The sequence below is a fragment of the Musca vetustissima genome, unplaced genomic scaffold, assembly GCF_032173495.1.
Source record: "Musca vetustissima isolate MV318-11 ecotype Yass unplaced genomic scaffold, APGP_CSIRO_Mvet_v1 utg275933, whole genome shotgun sequence".
NCBI lineage: Eukaryota > Metazoa > Arthropoda > Insecta > Diptera > Muscidae > Musca > Musca vetustissima.
The window spans coordinates 14,259-28,325 of NW_026883353.1; the positions used below are offsets into that span (position 1 = coordinate 14,259).

Below are 14,067 nucleotides of genomic sequence, written 5' to 3' on the forward strand. Positions count from 1 at the left end.
TCGTCCTTAACATCTGCAAAGCTAAATTTCGATCCTAGAGAGAGGAATTGAATTTTAGATGACTGATTTAAAATTTAAGGACACCATAAATATTTTTTTCAATGATGTTTTGACCGTTTTTGAGGCCAGAATTCGAAATTGCAGGCACATAATTTGTAAAATGCACTTAGTACCATCAATGTACCTAAAGTGGATCGGGACTTTTAATGGAATCTAGGTGAGGACATGGATGTATATTGAACATTTTCTACGAAGATATTATACACTCTCCATGAAACAGGAATGCCAAATTCCAGTTACTTCGTTTGAAAAAAGCGATCAATGATGAAATGTCTACAACACTGCTATTACTTCTAAGACTTTTGCAATTTCAAAAGAATATACCTCAATTTTTGGTATTTTTATACTCTTGGCCTTGTGGCTAATGAGGATAATAAATTTTGGCTTTGAACCGCAGTTTTTTGGCCGGCTAGTGCGCACAAAAACTTGAAGTGAGTAACCGATTTCATCCATATTTTGCACTTCGTAATATTTCTACCAAATTTAAATAAAGTTCCACTATGGTAAATATCGGTTCACTCCTTCTGGTAACTGCCCAAAAAGGTCGGTCTATCGATTTGAACCAATCGTTGCGCAATTATCTCTACCAAGCCTAGATCAAGTACGAATATGGGACTCATTAGTCCACTCTCACATGATATATCTGTCGGCAACACTGACTGACACTTTTGTACTTGCTAAATTGTAACCGCATTTGGCAACCGAAAGGGATGCAAATTTACATTCCGGGTTCCTTAAGGGTGTACAACACCTCTAGTTATAAGTCCATGTTTACATATACCCCTAATAAAAAAGTGAGGTAATAAATATAGTATTTCGAATTTCATTATAGGTCCACATAAAGGTCACAGTAATTTCCGATATTTCGAAGGTTTCAACATTCCTATTGGGGTAGTATGATGATGAAAAACTTCTCTACACATAAATATTTGGCCTAATTTCCACTATTTTGAAGGTCTTAACAGCAATTTCACACCAAGTAGCTGTCTTATTGCGAGTTCTTGAAAGTTGAGGTGAGGAGGTACTGGGAAAAGTCCAATAAAGTCTTGAAAGACAACTATTTAATTTTTAAGGACAACCCAAATGTCAGTAATTTGGTAATTTTGGGCACGCGTTTCATCCAAATTGCGTAACATTATATATTCTGGATCCTCATTGAATATAAAATCTTTCTACCAAAAATAATCAATATGGGCAGATGTTTCGAGGTCAAGCATAAACAGTCAATTGTGTTCGGTATCATGAAATTATGACCAGATTTTTCTCGCCTAGAATTAAACAAATAAATGTGGAGGGCATGTGGTTTCAAACAGGCGGTCATACAGCCAGATAAACAGTTGCTGCATTGGAGACCAGAATTGACAGCCTAGATAGTGCGATTTAACACCTTTAATTCTTTCTTTGGGGTTTTTTTGAAGTCGATGGTTTGCGCGAATAAGCTGACTACGACTGAAGCAGATGTGCTAGCAGAGCCCCTGCAGCTGTCTAACGATATCTTGCTCCATCCATAACCTCATTTTGCCTACTTTATACTAGTAAGAGAGTAAAGTGATTGGCTGACTGACTTGACGATTCATCAACTCCCATCCGAAACGACTGAAGCTAGAAGGTGTCAGATAAGGCTGGGTTTTAGGAAATTCGTAATAAAACGGCACGAAAAGTAGTAAATGTGGTACCATTTGTATTTGGCAAATCGGTAGAGTTAAAACTCTTATATTTGGAATGAGGATCACTGAGGGAGTGTAGGATAGATGCACTAAAGCATTTTTCCAATTTTCGAACTATAAGTAACTGAAAAGTACTAAAATGTACTAAATTTGTTACAGTTTCGTAGCTTATAAACGAATAGAGATAAAAATTAGGAATGCGAATCAAGGTTGAGATGTAGGGTCGACGCACGGAGGTGCTTTTGAAAGTATGTACTCATGTAAACGTCCGTCTGTCCAATTCAATTCAAATGTTCAAAGTACAGGTCGCATTTATGATCCGAATTGGATAACATTTGGCACAGATAACTTACTTGGTCAAAGGACGAACCCTACACAACTACAACGGAACTCAAATTTTCTGCGGATGTTTATTCCGAGCCTGGGCAATATTTCGTTATATTTGCACCCTCTTGCCCGATTAAAGGTAAACAGCACCTCTTCCTCACACTGACATATTTTCCGAATATTACGAGTATTCAGTACAGCTATTGTCCAGATCCCCTTTACCGTGGGTTGTGTTGTGATGTTCGGCTTTCATTTGTGGTCTATAGATCGACTCGAGAATAACACAAAATATTAAGTTTTCGGCCCACTTCATTCCAACATTATTATCTGATCATCACCGAAAATTATAGGCGTTGTCCTTGACCATAACTGGAACCTCATGGAACATTTCAAAGCGATCAGCGCTATAGTTCCGCTCTTTAGAGTGATTATGGGTTACTAAATAATATACGAATACGGAGATACCTGTAAATATTTAGGTGTAACTCCCACATCCGAGCACATACAACAATATAATTGGTTTTAATTTAATGGTCAACAACTCCTCTTGGATATAATATCAACTTCTCGGGTCTATGTCCTTCAGTGGTAAATATATATGCTATAGAATAAAAATTTTGTAATTTTTCACACAAAAATCAGGGTCCATTTGACCCGCTAAATATTGACCGATTTTTGGCCCGATCTCCTTCTCCATGCAAAATTTCACGATGTTCGGGCCATTATTGCGTCCTCTGGAGCGACCAGAAAAACCGAAAAAAAAATAGAATTTGGTCCATTTCATCCCCTAACCGATCTTTCCCAATCTTTCATTGGCCAGAACCCAAAATTTCGTGAAGATTGGTCCATAACTGTGGCCAGTATCGTGTTTACATATTATAATGGACAGACGGACGGACGGACGGACACACATGTCTAGATCGACTAAGCTAGTCGAGGTATGACGATCGGTATACTTAAAGGTGGGTCTAGGATCAATATTTCGCGGCGTTACAAACTTTTCGGGCTGCACAAATCTATAATACCCTGACAACATAGTTGTGTAGGGTATAAAAATCGGTTCATATTTAAATATATCTCCCATATATATTTTCGTCCGATTTAATGTAAATGGTTCACCAAAGTCCCTATATAAATTTGGATTTTCAAGGAATTTACATTTCTTTAATGTCGTTTCAGATTTTGGTATACCTCCCATATATATTTTTGCCCGATTTAATGTAAACGATGTACTAAAGTCTCTGTATATCTTTCGATTTGTACGAAATTTTGTATACATTACTGAATTAAGGCTAGAATGATGTGTGTTAAGTTTCGTGAAAATCGGATCATATTTGGATATAGCTCCTATAGTACAGAATTATATAGTATAATTGCCTTTTGTAGAAATGCCGACATAACCCATGTCGGCTGACCGACTTCATGTTTATTGGTTTCAAATAATCAACGAGTGTCCGATTGAGTTAAACCAATTTACATAGTTTTGTCTCATTCTCTATCCATCCAAATGAAAAATTTAGTATAGGTTACAGAATGACATATTTATAGATTGATCTAAGTCGGTTCACAATTAGATATAGATCACCTATTTTAGTTCATCTAATAGTATGTCAATGGTCCTATTAGAATGTATCTGTTAAATATACCCAAAGTGGTGAAAGGTATCATATAGTCGGCCCCGTCCGACTTTATTACTTTCCTTAGTACCTGTGTTTATTTTAAATTTAGTTGGAACATCCCATATGACCATGGGTACACTTTTCATAGACAAAAATTTTTGCATAATGAGTACTATCCTCCATCCCAATGATACTATTGTGGCTCTCTCTAAGTGCCGAGCTGCCATTTAAAGTCTGCATGGTATTTCATCTCTTCGATGTTTATATGGTATTTCGACATTCGATGCTGATGTACAAGTTTGCAAAAATTATTTTTGTGTTCCACATAAATGGCGCCAAGGTAGTATTCATTAAAATCTACTCACACTCTGACATACTTTAAAAATATTTATAAACTGCACTGACATTTTTCAAAATATTTTAAATAAGAGATAACAAAAGGCAACACCTTGGAATGAAATTTCTTTATAATCCTTTAATTTCCTGTATACACGTGGCAAAAAAAATCTCTCTTTTCAAGTTAACCCTTTGTCAAGGAAACTGAAAAGTCAGGTTACCCAAAAAATCCCAAAAAGAACGGCACTCCTTGTCTTTGCCTTTTTGAGATTAACAAAACAAACCCCGTTCCTCTCTCCCTTTTTAAAAAAGCGACACAACAATCAACATCCATTCACCATGTATGGACGCATGTCAACTGCTTGGAATGCATGTCAGTTGGTGTAAACGTCATACGTCGCTGTAACCATAATCATCGTCGTTGGATTCGGATTCGGCGTCATCGTCGTCACCGTCATCATCATCACCAAAGGCAGATATATCAGTAAACGTCAAAGCATAACACTTAATAACAGTTTAAGCCTTTGAGTAGCTGTCAATCGTTCAAAAATCACTGTTAAGCGAATTTGATTGAATGAATGAATTCGGGAAAAAAATACAAAAAAAGCAAAAACAACTAAAATAGCATTCACTCGAAGCAAAAAATCATCAACAGCATTGAAATGAAAATAACAGACCCCAAAGGCAGAAAGTGTGTGTGCCTCAATGTGTATTTATTGTCATGCCATTTAACTTCCATAAATCTTGGCATCAATTCCCAGTTTTTTTTTCTTCGCTTTTGGTTCACAATATTCAACTCAAAATCAAAGGCAGCGCAAAAATGTGACGCTGTTTTTTACGCTGAACTTTGTACGGAATAACAAAGACCAAACCTGACAGCAAGGGACTTAAAGTTCTCCAAAACGGTTTGGCGATGGATGGACGCACTTTACACACTTCGACATTATTGAAGACAAGAGAAAATTTAGAGCGTTTATAAAGGAATTAAATACGAAAACGACGAGTGACGTCTCAAAAACATTTTAAGCCATTTTGTTGCCATCAAACAATGAATGCCGACATCATAAAGAGAGGGCTTTGTGTCTGGTCGTTGAGGCATTATGGCGGACGACTATAATAACACAGTTTCATTTCATTATGACAACCGATTATTTGTGTTATCATTGTGATAATTTTACAGTAATTTTTGTAATTGTTCGAATTTGACATTGTGGTGATTTTTGTGTAATAAGTAGATTAAATCAATGGGATAGATCAGTAGGAACAATGAAAAAATCTGCATTTTTTTCTAAAGAAAAATTAATTCTCAGAGGTATGAGGATTTTTTTTATAGAAAAAATAATCCCCAGAGGCCTGAGGAATATTTTCTATAAAAAAAAACAATCCTCAGAGGTCTGATTAATTTTTTTCTATAGAAAAAAACCTCTATAGAAAAAAACAATCCTCAGGTGTCTTATTATTTTTTATACAAAAGACCTCTATAGAAAAAACAATCCTCAGTGGTCTGAGGATTCTTCAAACAACTGAGGATTCTTTTTTCTATAGAAACCAGTAAGGAAAGTAGTAAAGTCGGACTGGGCCGACTATATGATACCCTTCACAACTTTGGGTATATTTAGCATGTGTATCCTGCTATATCTATATCTGAACCGATTTCGAGGAAACTTATCAGAGGTTAATTTATATTAACTTCAGTACGTTGTGTCAATCGGCCTAGCCATGGATCGTTAGTGCACCATTTACTTAAAATCGGACGGAAATATATATAGAGGTGAATGTAAATCTGAACCGATTTTCATGAAACTTTGCACACATCATTCTAGATTTAAATCAGTACGCTATCCCAAAATCGAAAGATATATGGGGACTTTGGTGCACTATCGGACGAAAGTATATATGGGAGCTATATCTTAATCTGAACCGATTTCCACGAAACTTTTCACACGTCTTTCTAGACTTAATTCATTACGCTATGCCAAAATTCGTGCAAATCGAAAGATTTTGAGGCACTTTGGTGTACCATTTACCTCAAATCGGTCGAAACTATATATGCAGCTATATCTAAATCGGAACCGATTTCCACTAACATACGTCTTTGCATACGTCTTTCTAGACTTAATTCAGTACGCTATGCCAAAATTCGTGCAAATCGAAAGATTTTCAGGGACTTTGGTGCTCCATTTACAAAAATCTGGCGAAAATATATGGGAGCTATATCTAAATCTAAACCGATTTTCACGAAACTTAGCACACATCATTTTAGACTTAGTTCAGTACGCTGTGCCAAATTTCGTGCAAATCGAAAGATATATAGGGACTTTGATACACCATTTACCTTAAATAGGACGAAAATATATATGGGAGCTATATCCAAATCTGAACCGATTTTCAGAAAACTTGACAAACATCATTCTAGACCTAATTCAGTACGCTGTGCCAAATTTCAAACAAATCGAAAGATATATAGGGACTTTGGTAGAACATTTACCTTAAATCGGACGAAAATATATATGGGAGCTATATCCAAATCTGAACCGATTTTCACAAAATTTTGCACACATCATTCTAGACCTATTTCATTACGTTGCGCCAAATTGTGTGCAAATCGGAATATATATAGGGACTTTGGTACACCATTTACCTTAAATCGGACGAAAATATATATGGGAGCTATATTCAAATCTGAACCGATTTTCACGAAACTTTGCACACATCATTCTAGACCTAATTCATTACGCTGTACCAAATTTCGTGCAAATCGAAAGATATATAGGGACCGTTTGCATGAAATCGGACGAAAATATATATGGGAGCTATATCTAAATCGGAACCGATTTTTCCCAATTTCAACAGGATTCGTCTAAATAAGTGACCTATGCCAAATTTCATCCAATTCGGATTATAAATGCGACCTGTACTTTGTTTACAATTTAATATCGACAGACAGACGGACGGACGGACATGCATAAATCGACTCAGAAAGTGATTCTATGCATATTCTCAAAAGGAACCATGTGCCTATCTCGCTTCCTTTTGCCTGTTACAAACATATGCACAAAGACATAATACCCTGTGCAACAAAGTGGTGAAGGGTATAAAAAATAACCCTCAGAGATCTGAGGAATTTTCTTTCTGTAGCAAAAATAATCCTCAGAGATCAGAGGAATTTTTTTCTATGGAAAAAATAGTCCTCAGAGGTCTGAGGATTTTTTTCTATAGAAAAACCAATCTCCAGAGGTCTGGGGAACTTTTTTCTCGGTGGTCTCGGTGAGGATTTTTTTCTATAGAAAAACCAATCTCCAGAGGTCTGGGGAACTTTTTTCTCGGTTATCTGAGTTTTTTTTCTATAATCTACAATCATCAGAAGTCCGGGGGATTTTTTTCTATAGAAAAAATTGTCACACCACTGAGAAAAAAATTCGTCAGAAAACAGAGGATTATTTTTTCTATAGAAAAATTTCCTCAAACAACTGAGGATTGTTTTTTTATAGAAAAAAATCCTCAGACCACTGAGAATTCTTCTTTCTATAGAAAAAAATTCCTCAGACCACTGATGATTCTTTTTTCTATAGAAAAAAAAATACTCAGATCACTCAGGATTCTTTTTATATAGAAAAAAATTCTTTAGGACAAAATTTCTCAGATCTCTGTCGACTGTTTTTCTATAGGAAAAAATTCCTCAGACCACTGAGGACTATTTTTTTCTTTAGGAAAAATTCCTCACACCATTCAGGCTATTTTTTTCTATAGAAAACATTATCATCTGGGGTTTGGGGAAGTTTCTTCTATAGAAGAAATAATCCTCTGTGGTGTGAGGATTTGTTAGGTTCCTCACGCCACTGAGAGTTGTTTTTTCTATAGAAAAAAAAATTCCTCAGACCACTGAGGATTATTTTTTCTATTGAAAAAAACACCTCAGATCACGGAGGATTATTTTTTTCTTTTAGAAAAAAACTCCTCAGATCACTGATGATTATATTTTCTATAGAAATAAATAACCCTCCTGTGAGTTACTTATTTCTTGCAATTGAATCCCTTTCTGTTATTTCCATCACCTCTCACCATTTACTTCCTCATCCCTCTCCCCGAGACGAAAAAAATTATTTATTAATATTGATTAAAAATGACATTTTGCCTGTCAAAATATGATATATGAACGAAAATTGTAGAGAAAAATTGTGATGATTTTTTTGCCAACACAAAAAAAAAACGTTCAATAATGATGATGGACCTAAGGAAAATAAAAACAGGCGTCGGCTAAAAAATCGCTCAAAAAACTGACAAGTCAGCAGGCAGGCAAGACAAGCAAAAGATGGCGGCAAAACTTAATGACTTATGAAAAATAACTTGAAAATAAATAATAAATACAAACAATAACTGATTGCTAGCTGGCATGCTGGTTCTGAGTTGGTTGGTTGGTTGGTATGCTAGCTCAATGGCTGGCTGACTGACTGACTTGTTTGACTGTCTATCCGTCCATCCGTCCGTCTGTCTTGTCAAAGTGAAAAGAAAAAAATGAAAAATCATAATCAACAAACAGTGAAAATTGCATGAAAATGCCAGAAGGAAACGCCAAGCCATGAGTAGAAAAACACAGCAAATGCCAGAAGAGTATGGAAAATAATTTATTAATTTATCATTGCGCTTATTTAGCGCACAAATGTTTGCTGACAGCTCACCATAAAATGTTTTGGGCAAAACAATAATAACAACAATGGTAAACAGTGGTTAAATGTGCGGAGAAATTTGTATTTATAAAATAAATAAAATATAAAAATTATAAAAAAAATATTGCAGCTTGGGCTCGTCCGGGATTTGAACCCGGGACCTCCCGCACCCTAAGCGGAAATCATACCCCTAGACCAACGAGCCAGTTGTTTAATTCGATTTTCGAAATGTAGCTCACGCACACACACAAACATCGTGTGTTTCATTTCGATCTTAACATAGATAAGACAAAAGAAAATTGTTTGTGCGGGAAACAAGTTCCAGCTCTTGATGGTGCCTTTTAAATATTTTTAGAAAAAGAGAGGGTATTGGGTCATGTCTTTGATGACTATTTATGGAAATGTTTATTTTTAGTTCAGTATTGAGTGAAAATAAAATTTGTATTTTCCACTGAAAAACCAGTAAGGAAAGTAGTAAAGTCGGACGGGGCCGACTATATGATACCCTTCACCACTATGGGTATATTAAACAGGACTATTAGCATGAACTTGAATGAAATAAAATATGTGATATTTATCTAAATGTGAATCTACGTAGATCTATCCATAAAGTATGTAAATCGACTTCAAACAAATATAAATAGGTCATCCGTTGGGCTATGTCTGTACTTCTAGAAAACGAAACTACATAATTCTATGCTCAATTTTGTACGTTGTGCAAAATTTGATGTCAAACTGACTAACATGAGGAGTTTGATGCGCAATTTACTTGAAATCGGGCCAAATATTAAGCGACTTCAAACAAACTTGTCACAGGATACGTTATACTAATTTCAGAACGTTTTGTTCCTATTGGTTCCTTGGTGCGTCAAGTACTTAAAATCAAACTATAATAAAATGGAGCTATATCTAAATGTGGACCGATTTTCACGAAACAACGCAGACATCAATCTAGGCTCAATTCAGTACGTTATGCCAAATTTCGTGCAAATCGAAAGATATATAGGGACTTTGGGGTACCATTTACATGAAATCGGACGAAAGTATATATGGGAGCTATATCTAAATCTGGACCGATTTTCACAAAACTTTACATACATCATTCTAGACTTAAGTGATTAGGCTGTACCAAATTTCGGACGAAACTATAAGTGGGAGCTATATATAAGTGGGAGCTATATAGAAATCTGGACTGATTTTCATAAAACTTGGCAGACATCCTTCTAGGCTCAATTAAGTACGTTATGCCAAATTTCGTGCAAATCGAAAGATATATAGGGACTTTGGGGTACCATTTACATGAAATCGGACGAAACTATATATGGGAGCTATATCTAAATCTGAACCGATTTCCACGAAACTTTACATACATCATTCTAGACCTAAATGAATAGGCTGTACCAAATTTCGTGCAAATCGAAAGATATATAGGGACTTTGGGGCACCATTTACATGAAATCGGACGAAACTATATATGGGAGATATATCTAAATCAGGACCGATTTTCATGAAACTTGGCAGACATCATTCTAGGCTCAATTCAGTACGTTATGCCAAATTTCGTGGAAATCGAATGATATATAGGGACTTTGGGGCACCATTTACATGAAATCGGACGAAACTATATATGGGAGCTATATCTAAATCTGGACCGATTTTCTCTAAACTTGGCAGACATCACTCTAGGCTTAATTCAGCACGTTATGCCAAATTTCGTGCAAATCAAAAGATATATAGGGACTTTGGGGCACCATTTACCTGAAATCGGACGAAACTATATATGGGAGCTATATCTAAATCTGGACCGATTTTCACGAAACTTGGCAGACATCATTTTAGACCTAAATGATTAGCCTGTACCAAATTTCGTGCAAATCGAAAGATATATAGGGACCGTTTACATTAAATCGGTTAAATATATATATGGGAGCTATATCTAAATCTGAACCGATTTTTCCCAATTTCAATAGGGTTCGTCCTTGGGCCGAATAAGTGACTTGTGCCAAATTTCATCCAATTCGGATCATAAATGCGACCTGTACTTTGTTTACAATTTAACATCGACAGACAGACGTACGGACGGACATGCATAAATCGACTTAGAAAGTGATTCTATGCATATTCTCAAAAGGAACCATGGGTCTATCTCGATTATTTTTGCCTGTTACAAACATATGCACAAAGACATAATACCCTGTACCACAGTGTGGTGAAGGGTATAAAAATATTTTCGAAAATCTAAATATCTTTATAGACGAGCTGAAGGGAGTCACAATAGACCAGCTGAAGGCAGTCTCTGTAGACGAGCTGAAGGGAATCCCTATAGATAAGATGAGGGGAATCCCTATAAATGAGCTGAAGGTAGAGTAATATTTCATAGACGAACTGAAAAGCAGGAAGTCTTCTATTGACCAGCTAAAGGGCAGGGAAAGTTCTATAGACCAGCTAAAGGGCAGGGAGTCTTTTATAGACGAGCTGACGGGCAGGGAGTCTTCTATAGACGAGCTGACGGGCAGGGAGTCTTCTATAGATGAACTAAAGGGCAGGGAGTCTTCTATAGACGAGCTGAAGGGCGGGGAGTCTTCTATAGACGAGTTGACGGCCAGGAAGTCTTCTATAGACGAGCTGACGGGCAGAGATCTTCTATAGATATAGACGAGCTGACGGGCAGGGAGTCCTCCATAGACGAGCTGACGGACAGGGATTCTTCTATAGACGAGCTGACGGACAGGGAGTCTTCTATAGACGAGCTGACGGACAGGGAGTCTTCTATAGACGAGCTGACGGACAGGGAGTCTTCTATAAACGAGCTGACGGACAGGGAGTCTTCTATAGACGAGCTGACGGGCAGGGAGTCTTCTATAGACGAGCCAGGGAGTCTTCTATAGACGAGCTGACGGCCAGGGAGTCTTTTATAGACGAGCTAACGGCCAGGGAGTTCTCAATAGTCGAGCTAACGGTCAGGGAGTCTTCTATAGACGAGCTAACGGCCAGGGAGTCTTTTATAGATAAGCTGAAGAGCAGGGAGTCATAGATAAGCTGATATTTCATAGACGAGCTGAAGGGCAGGGAGTCTTCTATAGACGAACTGACGGGCAAGGAGTCTTCTATAGACGAGCTGACGGGCAGGGAGTCTTCTATAGACGAGCTGACGGGCAGGGAGTCTTCTATAGACGAGCTGACGGGCAGGGAGTCTTCTATAGACAAGCTGACGGGCAGGCAGTCTTCTATAGACGAGCTGACGGGCAGGCAGTCTTCTATAAACGAGCTGACGGGCAGGGAGTCTTCTATAGACGAGCTGACGGGCAGGCAGTCTTCTATAGATAAGCTGAAGAGCAAGGAGTCATAGATAATCTGATATTTCATAGACGAGCTGAAAAGCAGGAAGTCTTCTATGGACTAGCTAAAGGGCAGGGAAAGTTCTATAGACGAGCCGAAGGGCAGGGAGTCTTCTATAGAGTTAAAGGGCAGGGAGTGTTCTGTAGACTAGTTGAAGGGCAGGGAATCTTCTACAGAAGAGCTGAATGGCAGGGAGTCTTCTATAGAGTTAAAGGGCAGGGAGTGTTCTATAGACGAGTTGAAGGGCAGGGAGTCTTCTGTAGACGAGCTGACGGACAGGGAGTCTTCTATAGACGAGCTGACGGGCAGGGAGTCTTCTATAGACGAGCTGATGGGCAGGGAGTCTTCTATAGACGAGTTGACGGCCAGGAAGTCTTCTATAGACGAGCTGACGGGCAGAGATCTTCTATAGATATAGACGAGCTGACGGGCAGGGAGTCTTCTATAGACGAGCTGATGGGCAGGGAGTCTTCTATAGACGAGTTGACGGCCAGGAAGTCTTCTATAGACGAGCTGACGGGCAGAGATCTTCGATAAATATAGACGAGCTGACGGGCAGGGAGTCCTCCATAGACGAGCTGACGGGCAGGGAGTCTTCTATAGACGAGCTGACGGGCAGGGATTCTTCTATAGACGAGCTGACGGACAGGGAGTCTTCTACAGACGAGCTGACGGACAGGGAGTCTTCTATAGACGAGCTGACGGACAGGGAGTCTTCTATAGACGAGCTGACGGACAGGGAGTCTTCTATAGACGAGCTGACGGACAGAGAGTCTTCTATAGACGAGCTGACGGGCAGGGAGTCTTCTATAGACGAGCCGACGGCCAGGGAGTCTTCTATAGACGAGCTGACGGGCAGGGAGTCTTCTATAGAAGAACTGTCGGGCAGGGAGTCTTCTATAGACGAACTGGTGGGCAGGGTGTCTTCTGTAGACGAGCTGACGGGCGGGGAGTCTTCTATAGATAAGCTGAAGAGCAAGGAGTCATAGATAATCTGATATTTCATAGACGAGCTGAAAAGCAGGAAGTCTTCTATTGACTAGCTAAAGGGCAGGGAAAGTTCTATAGACGAGCCGAAGGGCAGGGAGTCTTCTACAGAGTTGAAGAGTAGACGAGCTGAAGGTCAGGGAGTCTTCTATAGACGAGCGTGGATTTTTTAAAAATATATTTTTAAGGAGTATTCCAAGGCGTGGATTAAAAAAATGGCCCAAGGACGGACCCTATTGAAATTGGGAAAAATCGGTTCAGATTTAGATATAGCTCCCATATATATTTTCGTCCGATATAATGTAAACGGTCCTTATATATCTTTCGATTTGCACAGAAAATGGCACAGAGTAATGAAACAGGTCAATAATGATGTGTGTCAAGTTTCCTGAAAATCGGTTCAGATTTGGATATAGCTATCATATATATTTTCGTCCGATTTAAGGTAAATGGTGTACCGAAGTCCCTATATATCTTTCGATTTGTAGGAAATTTGTCACAGCGTACTGAATTAGATCTAGAATGATTTGTGTCAAGTTTCCTGAAAATCTGTTCAGATTTAAGGTAATTGGTGTACCAAAGTCCCTACATATCTTTCGATTTGCACGAAATTTGGCACAGCGTAATAAATATGGTCTTGAATGATGTGTGTTAAGTTTCGTGAAAATCGATTTAGATTTAGATATAGCTCCCATATATATCTTCGTCGATTTAAGGTCATTGGTGCATCAAACACCCTCTATATCTTTCGATTTGCACGAAATTTGGCATGGCGTACTGAATTGCGTCTATAATAATGTGTGCTAAGTTTCATGAAAATCGGTTTAGATTTAGATAAAGCTCCTATATATATTTTCGTCCGATTTTATGTATTTGGTGCACCAAAGTTCCTATATATCTTTCGAATTGCACGAATTTTGGTATAGGGTACTGAATTAAGGCTAGAATGATGTTGCTTCGTGAAAAGATCCATAACTAGGCAGATTGACACATCCTACTGAAGTAATATAAATTAGTCTCTGGCAAGTTTTCCTGAAATCGGTTCATATATAGATATATAACAAA

General features: G+C 38.0%; 1 non-coding gene across 1 annotated transcript; it reads right to left on the reverse strand.

The window, feature by feature from the left end:
* Positions 1-8,809: 8,809 nt before the first annotated feature.
* On the reverse strand, positions 8,810-8,881 carry Trnap-agg (transfer RNA proline (anticodon AGG)). The gene has a single exon. It is a non-coding gene; the product is annotated as a tRNA-Pro (tRNA).
* Positions 8,882-14,067: the final 5,186 nt, after the last annotated feature.